The 16,579-nt window shown below is 33.9% G+C and overlaps 2 non-coding genes across 2 annotated transcripts; both read left to right on the forward strand.

Annotated features, from left to right (window-relative positions):
- Positions 1 to 11,048: 11,048 nt before the first annotated feature.
- TRNAA-UGC lies at positions 11,049 to 11,121 on the forward strand. Its single transcript has one exon. It is a non-coding gene; the product is annotated as a tRNA-Ala (tRNA).
- A 136-nt stretch (positions 11,122 to 11,257) lies between these two features.
- On the forward strand, positions 11,258 to 11,330 carry TRNAA-AGC. Its single transcript has one exon. It is a non-coding gene; the product is annotated as a tRNA-Ala (tRNA).
- The last annotated feature ends 5,249 nt before the right edge of the window (positions 11,331 to 16,579 follow it).

The raw sequence follows: 16,579 nt of genomic DNA on the forward strand, positions 1-16,579 counted from the left end.
CGCATCTTCTTCCTGTTCAGAGGAAGAAAACAATGATATGGCCAGTTCAACTGAACTGTCCAAGTGAACTTAAAATTTAACATTTTCTCTGGTTTTCTCAATGTTAAACCCATTTCAGACCGATTCTGATAGAAAATCTTATGGTTTCAGAAACTAGACTCAATAAGGTGTACGTGGAAGGAAATTTGAAGTAATTCAGATACTGGAAGCTCAAGAATGGATGTCCCAAACGTCGACGACGAGGCAAGTAGCCACCTTGAACTTTTTGTTAAGAAATACTTGTAGAAATCGCTTGGATTTTCATATGAACCGTAAAACAAGTATGAATTAACGAGATATGAAAGAAAAACCCAAATAACCATGAGTTAAGACCCTGAACCGATTAAATAGCTCGAGATTTAAGTAACATTAAAATAACCCACTATATGAGCTCCGCTGCCTATCAAATTTTAATACTGAGCATATTATAGTATGTTGAGGTTAGATATGAAATTTGGTGGTCATTGGATAAGGATAAGTAGGTAAACCAAGAAATGGTGTAAAATGACCATAATGCCCCTAAGGTAATTTACCTTCGGTTCATGACCTAGATGACCTTCAAATGCTATGAAATTCATCAGTAGATCTTATTTTATGAAGTGTTATATGAATCCTTATCCCAAGAGGTTTATATAAGGTAATGAAGTTTGGGAGTTATTGGAAAACTTTAGTTAGCGAAAACAAGATATGGGAGAAAATGCAAATCACGATCCATATGACCTTTGCCATGAATTACAATTTTTATAAGTTTTGTAGTCAATGTTCCCAATGTTTGCTGCATACAAAAAAAAATAGGGATGTTAAATTTTTAAGTCATTTTTGGAAAGTATGGTGGATAAATTGGGTACCAAATTATTGTTTTCACTTGCATGTCATCCTCAGATTCATGAGCAAACTGAGGTGGTTAATAAAATATTAGGAGCTTAGAGCTATTATTTATAAGAATATTAAGTCATAAATTGGGTAACAAATTATTGTTTTCAACTACATGTCATCTTCAGATTAATGAGGAAACTGAGGTGGTTAATAGAACATTAGGCGCATTGCTTAGGGCTATTATTTGTAAGAATATTAAGTCTTGGGATGAATGTTTGCCACTCATTGTTCTCTTTTTGAAGTTGCTTACAGATTTAATCCACTTACGCGTCTTGATTTGCTTTCTAACAATTATATCAAATTGAAGCATGCAATATAATAAGATTTGAAATAGGTTTTTTAAACCTTGAACCAAGAAGTAATTTAGAAGGATATTGGCAAAGAAAAAAAGAAAAAAAAAGGATGCTATATTTAATTATAATTTACCAGTGTCTTTATAACATGTTAATTAAAGAGAGGAAACAACAAGAATAAACAAATAAAGGAAATTTGTGTATGTATGATTCTCTTCAAATCTTGGAAACTACGAGGATTCCTCTCCTTTCTTGACATAAAGACTTACTTTTTTGGGACTTGGACCATAAAGAGTCATCTACTCTTACTCCTACTCACTTCTCTAAGAATCAACATAGCATAATCATTCCATGAAGGCCGAGGTAGTCTTATAAAAGAAGATGAGGGTACCACTTTCAAATCATTACATGAGGACTTGAGAAAGTTTTGTAAAAGAAGACGAGGGTACCACTTTCTTTTGCAGAATTTCTATGTGAATAGAGAATGAACCATATTCTTGGGAGATAAGATAGAGCCTTGAGCCTAACTTCAAAGGCATTACACAAATTGTTCTATGATATTTTTTCTAGGAACTCTCTGTTATGTTGTCCGCTGAAGGTTTCAGGAAAAGGACACAGATTCTCTATTGCACTGATCTCCCAATAGAAGTTTTACCTAGGTCATCTATCCTCACAATCCTTTTAAGGAAGATGCACCCAAATAACCAGTGAACAATAACATTTAAAGAAGTTTCAGAGAGCGGGAAGATGATTGTGATAGAAGTTGCCCTAGGTAAAACTTCTTTAAATGTCTTAGCCAATCATGACCTCATAAGAGGTGTCTCTTGGACAACAAATGTCTTAGCCAATTGTGACGGTCATGATTGCTCAAGGCGTGTCGCCCAAATAATCGGTAAACAATAACATTGCCCAAATAACCGCCTTGGACAACAAATCGTTTACAAGAATTGTTGAGACATGCAACATGCAACCACAGGCAACACGCCTTGGGCAATCATGACTGTGACATCTGCCTCAACACAATTTATTGGATGAGGCTGACTTTTGGTCTCTCAATGCGCTTCCAGCTGATCTCATAATGAGGAGTCTCTTCCAACCTACTAGGTGCTGTTGAAAATCACTTCTCGGTTTATTGAGTCTTCATGTCTTCTCTATTCATGTCTTTCCTACTTTCTTCGTTTGAAACTTTTTCTTATTTGTATGACGTCATACCACCTGCTTCTGCTTGATGTCTTCTTGGTCGAAATAATAACGTTTCAAGTTACTAACGTGGACAACAAGGTTAGTCCGCATCCATAAGAGCAATTGAATTCTATATGATGTCTTCGTAATCTTATGGATAACTTTAACTAGTCCATAGTATTTTCACACCAGTCATTGGTTCTTGTTGCTTTGAACTCGAAGTTTATCTGAACTTAACTTATATGAACTCTTTATTTTTCTTGAAATTATTGTAGTTGATGCTTCCAACTGACCCTTCTCTTCATCCGTCTAGATGATATTTCTGTGTGAACATGTGTTGCTTCAGTGGTTTGTTTTTGTCTCCCTTCTTCAGTATCTAACCTTCTTTTTGTCTCTCTTGGTGGGGATAAATCCATCATCTGACCATGTTTACATCGTGGTGTTCATGTAGTGGCAACAAGGTTTCTATTGAGGTTGGCTCACTCGAGCTCCCCTTTTCAATTACAACAATAGCAGCAGGCATAGATTCATCATGGCTATGATTCTTTCTCAACTGTAGTATCGACATCATTTTCAACCCTCTTGGTTGATGGATGTTTTTCTGAATGATCGTAGGATTAGACTCCATTACTACTAGATATTTTGCTAGGGGCATGTAACTGACTTTGTGTTTCAGCAGGACGTTCATTCCTGACACAACTTCGAAGTCATCCATTTCAACTATCACTAAACAATTTTCCTAGTCCAAGGCTCCAGCTTGATTAGAGTTCTCATTGTGACTCTTAAGACAGGTAAAGCTTCCAATTTGACGGCGTTCATCTTTCCTGTATCTTGATGCCAAAGGATGTTAAAATATTTTGCATCGGTCTCCATCATGAGTTGTGGGTGGCTCTAGAGTTGACAATGGTGTTCCTTACTACTTTGTGCTTTACCCAAACCTCGACATACATAATATATATATATTCATTTAACTATAACACATATGGTCCATGGAAGAATTGTAGCTCTTATGCTCATTAATATTATAATGGCTACTACCTAAATTATAACCTAAAGTTGATAATTGATGTCCAAGTAGCCAACCCTAAATTTGTAATCATTATGAAGTGATTGAAATTACAATGGAAGTAGTTTAAACTCCTAGTACCTTAAATGAAGTTGGTCTCTTCCAATAAAACACGAATTTCTCTTTAATATCATTAATAAAATTATGCTTCATCTTGAACCTACTAACATGAAACTAAAACTGCGTTCAATTTAACTCCATTTTATTGTCATCTTGAATGACGTGTAGGATATATTCTTGATTTACCTTAATATTTCTTATTAGTTAAGCTTTTTGCAAAATCACAATTAGACAACAACAAAGATGAACTTGGGTCTGTTTATTATTTTAAAGAAAATTTCTTTCTCCATCTTATTCCTAATAACACTGCAACTAAATGGGTCTGTTTATTATTTTAAAGAAAATTTCTTTCTCCATCTTATTCCTAATAACACTGCAACTAAATTCATATTTTTATTATTTTAAAGAAAATTTCTTTCTCCATCTTATTCCTAATAACACTGCAACTAAATTCATATTATGCTATGAAACAAATTTTTGACTCGCAAGAAGTAAAATATGCAACTTTAACTAAAATTTCATCTAAACAAATTTTATTGCCATACAACATAGATGACAATTATAGCCTTCAAACAAAAATAGAGTAATTGGTGAACGGGATAGAAATTCTAGTGTTCATCCATAATATACAACCACTACCTAAATTATGACCTAAAAATTTGAAAACATAAGTTGTAGTTGAAAATTACATAAAACAATCCCCTAAATCCAAGAACTCGTGTCCAATTAATAAATCCTAAAGATAGTAGCTAACATAGAGTAATTGAAGCTCCACATGAAGTAATTTAAAGTTCCAGTTACTTAACTAAAGTTTATCTGTCTTTAATGAAGCATGAGTTGCACGTTCATGAAATGTTTATAGACTCCAACTCTTAGTACTATTAATGCAATTATGTTTCATATGAGTTTGCCATAAATGAAACTAAGGTATGATTCTCGCTTAGGGTGAGAGAGGTCCCAAGTTCAATTCTTGGAATGCTCCTATGTTCATTCATCAAAAGATGAGCCTAAAAAATGGAACCATCAAATTTTTACACTACTTCTATTCTTTTTTCTTCTCTTCCTTCTATTCTTTTTTCTTCTCTTCTCTACATTAATTATCTTTCTATAATTACAATAATTATCTTTATACAGTCATAACTTTTATTCTTTAGAACATAACTTTTATTTCTCTTCTCTACATTAATTATCTTTCTACAGTCATAACTTTTATTCTTTAGAACATAACTTTTATTCTTTTTACACTACTTCTATTCTTTTTTCTTCTCTTCTCTACATTAATTATTTTTCTATAGTAATTATCTTTTTACACTACTTCTATTCTTTTTTCTTCTCTTCTCTACATTAATTATTTTTCTATAGTAATTATCTTTTTACACTACTTCTATTCTTTTTTCTTCTCTTCTCTACATTAATTATTTTTCTATAGTAATTATCTTTTTACACTACTTCTATTCTTTTTTCTTCTCTTCTCTACATTAATTATCTTTCTATAGTAATTATCTTTTTACACTACTTCTATTCTTTTTTCTTCTCTCTACAGTAATTTTTTTTCTCTATAGTAATTATCTTTCTACAGTAATTATCTTTTGACACTACTTCTATTCTCTTTTCTTCTCTCTACAGTAATTTTTTTTTCTCTATAGTAATTATCTTTCTACAGTAATTATCTTTTTACACTACTTCTATTCTTGTTTCTTCTCTCTACAGTAATTATCGTAAACCCTATGTAAATAATTTAACAGCGGTCTAGATTTAAAAGATATAATAATAATTGCTTATGGATTTCATTAACAAAGAAAATAAATGAAATAATGATGATACATTCCATAAACAACTTAATATATGGTCCATTATAAGGGCATTTTGGTGTAGTGGTATGATTCTTGCATTAGGTGCAAGAGGTCTCGAGTTCAATACAAAACACCATGAACCACAAATTCTTTACAAGAATAGCTGAGACATTTAACATGCAGCCACAGGGCAACCCTGGGCCAATATCTCTATCAACCATAATGTTTCCTTATCTCTATCAACCATAATGTTTACTGACCTGGACAACAGGGTTACTCTGTATCCATAGGAGCAATTGGATCCTATATGGTATTATTTCTGCGTCACCGTTTACTGACCTGGACAACAGGGTTACTCTGTATCCAAGTGGTATGATTCTTGCATTAGGTGCAAGAGGTCTCGAGTTCAATACAAAACACCATGAACCACAAATTCTTTGCAAGAATAGCTGAGACATCTAACATGCAGCCACAGGTAACCCTTGGCCAATATCTCTATCAACCAGCTTTTACTTGATGTTTTCTTGGTCGGAATAATAACGTTTACTGACCTGGACAACAGGGTTACTCTGTATCCATAGGAGCAATTGGATCCTATATGGTATTATTTCTGCGTCACCGTTTACTGACCTGGACAACAGGGTTACTTTGTATCCATAGGAGCAATTGGATCCTATATTGTATTATTTCTGCGTCACCAAGCATTTGAGTGATCACTGACAAGAGCCTTTGCAGGTCAAATAAACCCGACTGTGAACATGCCATTTTGCTATTTGTAGAATTCAACTAGCTCAAGTTGAGCTGTTTGGGCTCTAGAATGTTGGATATGAAGGCTGACGATTTATAGTAAAAATCTGATAGAGAAATATATATTAAATAATTATATATAGTAGGCGGTTACATATAGTGAAGCTATATATAATAAACTGAAATCATATGTATACCCATTAGTCAGTGCTTCCTAAATGTATATTTCTCATTCTCCATATCCTCTCTTTGCATACCTGAAGTCATTAATATAAAACCATTAGTCAATATTTCTTCTTACATTTTCTCTATCATGTTCTTTGTGTTCATTTAGATCAAGTGTGTGCGCTGTTGTGTGATTCTAATAACTAGTATCAGAGCGAGGAGAGATTCACCACGATCTGTGAAGATGGAAAGTTCAAAGACTAGAATTGAAAAGTTTGATGGATTCGATATCAGTTTCTAGAAGATGCAAATTGAAGATTATCTATACGAGAAAGATATTCAGGAACCCATTTTGGGGGTGAAGCTGGATACCATGACCACGGAGGAGTGGAAGCTCAAGGATTGTCATGCCGTAGGGTTAATCTGGTTGACGCTACCAGGGAACCAAAGAAATTGCGATTCGAAATGGTCCATACAGACGTTTGGTTACCATCTCCAGTTTCTTCATTTTTAGTACCAAAATTTCATGGATTAGATGTCTCGCACTGTGCAACGATAACTCTCTGCTTTCCTAAGGCTAGTCAAATATCTCATGCCACTCTTTTCCTCCTCACCATATCTAGACACTGTAACGTTGATCCACTATTGTCTTATATAGTTAACGTTCACTCTTTAACGTCCAAGGACATTTTATAACTACTACGAAAATCAAAACATACAATAAATTCATACAAGTTTTACAACATATCATATACTACAAAATCGGGTTAGACTGCTTACTTGGTCGCGGAGAGACATGAAATCGAGTTGAGTCATAGAGATATACGACTCTTTATCCTAAGAAAAAATCTATATAATTTAAAATCTGGCTGCTCTGATACCAATGTGTCACAACCCAAATTTCAAGGGTTCAAAACTCAAATAGAAACTAAAAGTGAGAGTGAAAACAAATAAAAATAAAAATAGAAACTAAAATTGAGAGTGAAAACAAATAAAAATAAAAGTAAATTAATATAAAATAAGAAAATGGTGTAAAATTAAAATGAGATTGAGAAAACAATACAACATTAAATATAAAATTAAATTAAATTATAAGACGGTGTTGTTCAAATCCAAACAGAAAAAAAAAAATTGTTTGGGATACAATTACAAAAAGACTCAAACACAAAGACAAACTAACGCTACATAACAACCCCATCTGTGAGTGCACAACCTTTGAAGGCTCTGTCATCTCAACAGTAAGTTCTATTACGAACCCATCCAAAATAATCACACCTGTGACCGCATCTCCTGACTTTAAACAGTTAGTCTAAACATGGTTTTGTCAGGAAAGCTTTAGAGATAAATATATCTTTACAAAAATATTTTTCTCTTAATTTATAATTAGTCATAAAAAGAAATAATTAGGTACAAATTTGGTCTAGAATTCAAATCTTTCAAATCGAGATTCTTGAACTCCTAGTACCTTAAATAAAGTTGGTATCCTATAATAAAACCGGAATTTCTCTTAAGATCATTAAATTCTTATAGACTCCAGGCTCAATATCAATAATACAATTATGTTTTATCTTGAACACGCCAAAAATTAAACTAAAGTGCGTTCAATTTAACTCCATTTTATTGCCATCTTGAATGATGTGTAGGGTATATTCTTGATTTAAAAGTTCTTGTGACATGACAGTTCATATTAGTTAAGCTTTTTGCAAAATCACAAGTTAAAAAACAACAACGATGAACCTAGGTCTATTAGTCAATTCAAAGACAATTTCTTTCTCATCTTATCGATAATAATAGCTCAACTAAATCCATATTATGCAAAGAAACAAGTTGTAGTTGATAACTACCTAAATTATGTCCTAATAATTTGAAAACATAAGTTGTAGTTGATAATTACACACAAATTTCCCTAAATCCATGAATTCCTGTCCAATTAGTCAATCCTAAAGATTATAACTAGCATATAGTAATTGAAGCTCCACATGAAGCAATTTAAAGTTCCCCTACATAACTAAAGTTCATCTCATCTTTAATGAAGCATGAATTGCACTGAAGTTTATGAAATGCTTATAGACTCAAACTCTGAGTACTATTAATGCAATTATGTTTCATATGAGTTTGTCATAAATGAAACTAAGGTGCATTCAATACAACTTTATTTTCTTGTCATACGAGGCAAAATAGAAAAATTAAATCAAACAAACTGATGAACTGAACCGAATCAATCCAACCAAAATTGATTAGTTTGTTTCTTTTGTTGGGTTGTTGGTTTATTTGATAACCCTTGTATATTATAACAATTCAACTTTTCGTTTTATAGCCCTTCAACTACTAAGAGAAAAATATATTTGAGTAGAAGCTAAAAATATTGGGTGTTCAAGAAAAGGCATTTGGTTTAGTGGTATCATTCTCACGGGGTGCAAGAGGTTTTGAGTTCAATTCTTCAAATGCCCCTATGTCTAAATCTCTTCTTATCTAAGGACTTCATATTCGACATCTTATACTTACCACCATGCTCTTAATACTCATAGTCTTTCTTAACATCCCATCCCAAGGCTTCATACAAGGGTATTTGGTCTAGTGGTATGAAAGATATTTACCAAGTAAATAAATACATTAAAATAACACAAGTGACACATATGTAAACTATGTTATTAATATTTTATTTCTATTACATCTTTCCTTAAGCGTAGATATTTTTTTCATTTTTACAATTATTGATGACGGGAGGTTTAGGGTTTTCTGTTGTAAGAATCATGGGGATGTAATTCAGATAGTAGAGCGCTCACTTCTGATGTGGAAAGTACGGGGTTAATACCTTGCATCTCCAAATGAATCGATCACTAAATATATTATTTCTTTTCAATTTTTTCTTATTTACGACATAATGAGTAGGGATAGTTTTTCATGTCACTATTATTGATGACGAGACGTTTAGGATTTTGTAACATAAGAATCGTGGGGATGTAGCTCAAATGGTAGACCGCTTGCTTTGCATGCGAGAGGTACGGGGATAGATACCACGCATCTCCAAAATAAAACTATGTTATTAAATATATTATTGAAAATTATTTCTTTTCAATTTTTCCTTATTCATGATAGGTTGAGTAGCCATATTTCTTCATTTTCACTATTATTGATGATGGAAAATTTAAGGTTTTGTGATGCAAGAATTGTGGGGATGTAGCTTCGCTTAGCATGCGAGAGGTACGGCTTAGCATACGAGAAGTACGAGCATCGATACCTCGCATCTCCAAAAGAAACTATTTATTATTAATATTTTATTTATATTCAATATTTCCTTATTTATGACATAATATGCAGAGATACTTTTTCATTTTCACAATTATTGATGAAGGGACGTTTATGGTTTTTTGATGTAAGAATTGTAGGGATGTAGTTCAAATGGTAGAGCGTTCATTTCCCATGTGGAAAGTACGGGGATCAATACCTTGCATCTCCGATTGAATCGATTACTAAATATATATATTTTCAATTTTTTCTTATTTAGGACATAATGAGCCGAGATAGTTTTTCATTTTCACTATTACTGATGACGAGATGTTTAGGACTTTGTGACATAAGAATTTTTGGGATATAGCTTAGATGGTAGAGCACTCGCTTTGCATGCGAGAGGTATGGGGATCGATACACAATTGTGGGGATGTAGCTTATGATGGGAATTTGAGGGTTTTATGATGCAACAATTGTGGGGATGTAGCTTATGATTGGAAATTTAGGGTTTTATGATGCAAGAATTGTGGTCATGTAGCTTATGATGGGAAATTTAGAGTTTTATGATGCAAAAATTGTGGGGATGTAGCTTAGATGGTAGAGCTCATTTAGCATGCGAGAGTTAAGGGGATATCCCGCATCTCCAAAAGAAACTATTTGTTATTAATATTTTACTTCTATTCAACCTTTCCTTATTTATGACATAATTAGCAGAGATATTTTTTCATTTTCACTTGATGACGGGACATTTAGGGTTTTCTAATATAAGTATTGTGGGAATGTAGCTTAGATGGTAGATTGCTTGCTTAGCATGCGAGAGGTACGAGGATCGGATCGATACCCCATACCTCCAAAAGAAACTATTCGTTATTACTATTTTATTTCTATTCAATTTTTCCTTATTTATGACATAATGAATAGCGTTATTTTTTTATTTTCACTATTGTTGATAAGGAGATGTTTAGGATTTTGTGATGTAAGAATCTTGAGGATATAGTTTAGATGGTTGAGCGTTTGCATTCCATGTGAGAAGTACTGGGATCGATACCATGCATCAACAAAGGAAATGATTACTAAGTATATTAGTTGTTTTAAATTTTTCCTTATTTACGGCATAATGAGCGAGGATAGTTTTTCATTTTCATATCATTGATGATGGGAAGTTTAAAGTTTTTTTATGTAAAATTGTGGGAATGTAGCATGGGAGAGATACGGGGATCGATACCTCGCATCTCCAAAAGAAACTATTCGTTATTACTATTTTATTTCTATTCAATATTTCCTTATTTATGACATAATGAGTAGCGATATTTTTTCATTTTCACTATTATTCATGACGAGACGCTTAGGGTTTCGTGACGTAAAAATTGTAGAGATATAACTTAGATGGTAGAGCGCTCGCTTTGCATGCGAGTTGTACGGGGATTGATAACCCGCTTCTCCAAAAGAAAGTATTTAATTTGTTATTATATTTTTTCATTTTCACAATTATCGAGCATCACCAAACCAAACTATTTGTTATTAATATTTTGATATTTTTTTATTTTCACTATTATTGATGATGGGACATGTAGGGTTTTATGATGTTAAAATCATGGGGATGTAGCTCAGATGGTAGAGCGCTCGCTTTGCATGCGAGAGGTATGGGGATCGATACCTCGCATCTCCAAAAAGAAGACTATCTATCATTAAATATATTATTTCTTTTCAATTTTTCCCTATTCATGACATGTTGGGTAGCAATATTTCTTCATTTTCACTATTATTGATGACGGAAAATTTAGGGTTTTGTAATGCAAAAATTTGGGGATGTAGCTCAGATGGTAGAGTGCTCGCTTAGCATGCAAGAGGTACGGGGATCGATACCCCACATCTCCAAAAGGGAGAAATTATTTTTTTAAGTATAAATTAATTTAACATGTTATGTATAAGGTGGGTACGAGAGAAAAAGAAAAGATACTTATAAAAGGATTATTATATCATTATGGCTGATAATGTCCCACAAGCACATAGAGAGAGGACTTATCATTATGGCTGATAATGTCCCACAAGCACATAGAGAGAGGACTTATCATTATGGCTGATAATGTCCCACAAGCACATAGAGAGAGGACGAGTAATGTCCCACAAGCAGAGAGGACTTATTGTAAAGGGAATTTGATGAATTCCTTAAAAGAGATAAGAGCTTATACTACTTGTGGCCTTAAAAGAGATTTGCAATATCTGACCAATGGACTTATTGTAAAGGGAATTTGATGAATTCCTTAAAAGAGATAAGAGCTTATACTACTTGTGGCCTTAAAAGAGATTTGCAATATCTGACCAATGAATATTGTTGTCATTTATAGCTTCTATCACAATAATATAAAATTTGGGGTCAAAGCCTATATGGGACTGAAAAGACCACCACACGCTTGTAGATTAAATTATATCTACCACCTCTGAAATTTTCCACGGAAAACCTTCCAACAGCTTGCACTTCTTCATCATTGACATCTTTAATTGGAACTAGATTTTAAGGTAAATCTTCTCCACGACTCACTTTGGAACACTTTTATAGATAGTTTCAACAAACTTACTTTGCTCGTGCATACTTTAGAGTTCAATATTTATAGTTGGAGAACGCTATTCAAATTGATAGGGTCGAATCTTACAACAAAGTCTAATTGAGCCTCCCTCTATTAGGAGATAGCTTCGAATCAAATTCTTTAGTTTGGACAATGGTTGCATTGTTTTTGTCAAACAACCGAGACTAGTGTACTACCAATAGTATAAACATTTTGTATGTGTATTTTCTTACATATTAACAATTTTATACAAATAATAATTAAATTTATGAGTAGAAGTTTGGATGGAGTTTTATTAAATAGGTAATCTTAAATTTTTTATCTAAAAATATATAAGAATTTTATTTTATATACATTTAGGAGAACAAAACAAAGATTCAAGAAGATCATTCATGCCATGTTTTTATTTTTATTCTTTCTTGTTTCCCAAAGATTAAAAAAAAAAGTTATCCTCTCTCAAATATGGTTCGTTATTTGATTATTTTCTCTTGAGTGAATTTTAAGTGAAAGACATTCTCTACCCAAGTAATTGCAAGATGCAAGCTTCACACTAAGAGAAATCAAAGTCCAAGATGCAAGCTTCACACTAAGAGGAATCAAAGTCCCAAGTATCAACGTCCTTTAAGTGTCAATTTTTATTCTCTATCTCAACATAAATTAAACTTATTTTCGTGAAGATATCTATTTATAAAAGCAAAATATCTCAGAGTTAAAAAAATAAAAATGAGATATAGATACGAGACATAAATATGATACCAAATAGATATGGTAACTGTTAGGATTAGATTTGATTGAGTTATTTTGATTAGATTTGATCTAGTTATTTGAATTAGATTTGATTTAGTATTTCTTCAATTGGATGAGAGATTTCTCCCAATTCTTATGATCTTTCCAATTTTCTTTTCTGTTCCTAACAATTTGGTATCAGAGCCATGCCCTAAACTAGTTAAAACTAAAAGCAGCAGTCTTCTAAGTGTGTCATAATAAAAGTATGTCGATGGAGAGTCCACTTGTGCAGTCTGATGAAGGAAGGAGTCAAGGTCGTGGAAGCTTTAGAGGCAGAGGAAGGGGACGAGGCAGACAAACCTTCAACAAGGCCATAGTGGAGTGCTATAACTGTCACAAGCTAGAACATTTTCAATGGAAGTGTCAAGCATGGTTGTAACCGGAAAGGGTAATGTACGACTGGAAGTGAATGGAATCATAATGATAATCACAGGAGTGTTCTATGTGTCAGACCTGAGGAACAATTTGTTGAGTAGTGGTAAATTGCATGCAAAGGGGGTTACCTTTTGGTTTCAAAATGGAACATGCAAGGTGTTTCATCCTGAGAGAGGCTTAATCATGGAGACAAAGATGTCTTTGAATCGAATATTCGTATTGCATGCTATATCTCAGCCTGTAGCAGCCACTCAAACTCAATTGAAACTTATGGGGAGAAGTTGTTCAAGGTCTCTGTCATACACTCACCGCTCCAGTTCCTATCGCCATAGTCAGAGAAGTAGAAGGGACCCAAGTCCTTCCCCTATCATTCCATTACCCATTCCAGGAGAAGCAGCCGTTCAAGTTCCCTCAGCCGCCAACACAGAAGTAGGTCTTCCTCGTTATCTCCTTTCCCCAAATCGTTCAGTTTCAGTTATAGTTGTGCATCCACTGATCGGAATCATTCCATAGAGAAGCTTAAGAAAGAGGAAGAAGAGAAGAAAAGGCGTGAAGCAAAGTTGAAGAAGTTAGAAGAAGATGCAGCTAGGAGGATGGAAGAACTAATTCAGAAGAAGATGCAGCTAGGAGGATGGAAAAACTAATTAAGAAGAAGGTTGAAGAAAGGCTAAACTCTGAAGAGACTAAATTAGAAATACAGAGGAGAATAGAGGAAGGTCGCACGAAGTTGTTTGTTGATGTTGATGTGCAGCTTGAGAAAGAGAAAGAAGCCGCTCTTACTGCTACAAGACAAAAAGAAGAACAAGCACGAAAAGAGAGAGAAGAGCTAGATAAAATGCTGGAAAAGAATAGAAGAAGGGTAGAAAAAGCACAACGACGATTAGTTCTGAAGCTGCAGCGGAAGAAAGAAAAACAATATTGTGAGCTCGAGTTGATTCAGAGACAAAAAGAGAGGCATCTCAGAGAACTAAGCTAGATGATAAGAGTTTGAGTTATGTTTTGCTTGTAGTTAGTGAAGAGTCAAAAGCCTACCAACTCTATGATATAGAAGTGGCAGATGAAAATAATGATATAGAAGGGCAGATGAAAATACTGCAGAGGAAAATACAACCCCTTAAAGGGAAACCGGGATGCTAAGGAATTAAAAAGCTTTATTTTTTGACGTAGAACAATACTTGAAGGTTACTGGAACTTGCTCATAGGACCTAAGAGTTACGTTGGTCGCAATACACCTCATGGACGATGCAAAACTATGGTGGTGCTCGAAGGTGAATGGTATAAAAAATGGGTCATGCACCATAAACTCATGGGAAGATTGTTGTTGGAATCGATGCAGTCGACGCTCCTCTGGATGAGTTGGCAATCAAAGACCTGACGTTTGATGTTGACCCTTTTGAAGAAAGAGCCACACGATCGAACAGCTCGAAACATCGCGATAACTTTGAGAACTCTATCACACACATGAAAGGACGTGTCGAAGAGTTAGACATTACCCAAAACATCATAGTAAAACTCTTCAGCGATTAGACAAAAGACTTTAGGACAACTACACCAAAAATTCATTGTTGTCCAACGGTTTGGATATTTGACTTTCACATAGGAGATTCTAGTTTGATTCTCTGAAACTGAATATTATTTTCTTATTTCTTTCTATTTTATAGTTTCATCTTTTGTCACCAATTATATTTAAACTTTACCTCATTTTGAGGGCACTGTAATGGTCAAGTTCAATAGTATCTTAGATTAAAAAGAATTTTATGAACATTGTACCTATGTTAGTGTTATGTTATAGATATTTGTTTCAATTTCAACAAACATTGTACCTATGTTAGTGTTATGTTATAGATATTTGTTTCAATTTCAACAAGTGGGGTTGAGGTGATTCAAATGGTTAATGCGATAATCCGGCTATTTTCGAGGTCTCTCTTGTTGAACGCAATCATGGTTTAGATGTGCACCCGAGTGAGTTTGACAAGGAGACCCGAATTTAAACTTTACCTACGTTTGAGAAGCACTATAATGGTCAAGTTCAATGGTATTTTAGATTAAAAAGACTTTTATGAACTTTGTACCTTTGTTAGTGTTACTTTGTACCTTTGTTAGTGTTATGTTATAGATATTTGGTCAAGTTCAACGAGTGGGGTTGAGGTGATTCAAATGGTTAATGTCACTTTATTTTATTCAAATTGTTAATGTGATAATCGAGTTGAATAGTTACAGGTTATTTTCAAGGTCTCTCTTATTGAACGCCAACAAGGCTGAAATGATTGAGATGAGCACGTGAGTGAGTTTTACAAAATTGAAATAAAATCAAATAAAATCACTAAAAAAAATCAATAAAATTGAAAAAAAATTAGCCTTATGACACTTCCTTCGACTCGAAGGGCGGTAAATCAAGGATTCCTTCGCCCAAGACCCATTTAGCCTTATGACACTTCCTTCGACTCGAAGGGCGGTAAATCAAGGATTCCTTCGCCCAAGACCCATGATCCAACTCCCAACAAGGTAATGATAAGCTATCGGTAAATCAAGGATTCCTTCGCCCAAGACCCATGATCCAACTCCCAACAAGGTAATGATAAGCTATAGAATCATTCCAAGAACCTCAATGGATGGGTTACAAACTCACATTACCAATCTCGACAACTGGACGTATCATCGGCATTAGAAGAACGACTGCATCAAAGCAAGTCATTGGGATAGAAGATCCCGTTGAAGGATGATAGCCCAACCGTAATCTTCAGCCCAACGAGCCAAGCTTTTGTAGAAGCAAGAACCCTTGTATTAAACAAATTAACATCTTCTTATACAAAATTTGGATCAACCAAGAGATAAAGCTAGAATTAGATGATGAGATCCAAGATTGAGAAACAAGATTTGGAACCTTTTCACCAAGAGATAAAGCTAGAATTAGATGATGAGATCCAAGATTGAGAAACAAGATTTGGAACCTTTTCTAAATTGAGTCACTCCACAATCAGATGATGAGATCCAAGATTGAGAAACAAGATTTGGAACCTTTTCTAAATTGAGTCACTCCACAATCAAACTTGATCAAGGCTTGATTGAATGACTGAGATGCAATCTACCACAAGAATTGCATGAAACTTAGAAATGACAAAGATATGCTCAGATTTCTATAAGAGGGATCGTCTCAACTTGAGATATCAATTTCTTTGATCACAAATATGCTTTTACATAATAATTTTTGGATATTTATAGTCTTCCAACAAAAGAAGTTAGTGGCCGTGATTTAATCTCGATCCCTTTAAATCTCCACACAAGACGAAGTCATTTTGAGCATTACAAACTTTATGAAATTAAAATAATAAATAAAGTTTTCTAACCACTCATGAAATGATGCTTGCAACTTCATCCACTACTTCAACCGTGCAAATA

The sequence above is a fragment of the Cucurbita moschata genome, unplaced genomic scaffold (genome assembly GCF_002738365.1).
Source record: "Cucurbita moschata cultivar Rifu unplaced genomic scaffold, Cmos_1.0 Cmo_Scf00110, whole genome shotgun sequence".
Classification (NCBI taxonomy): Eukaryota; Viridiplantae; Streptophyta; class Magnoliopsida; order Cucurbitales; family Cucurbitaceae; genus Cucurbita; species Cucurbita moschata.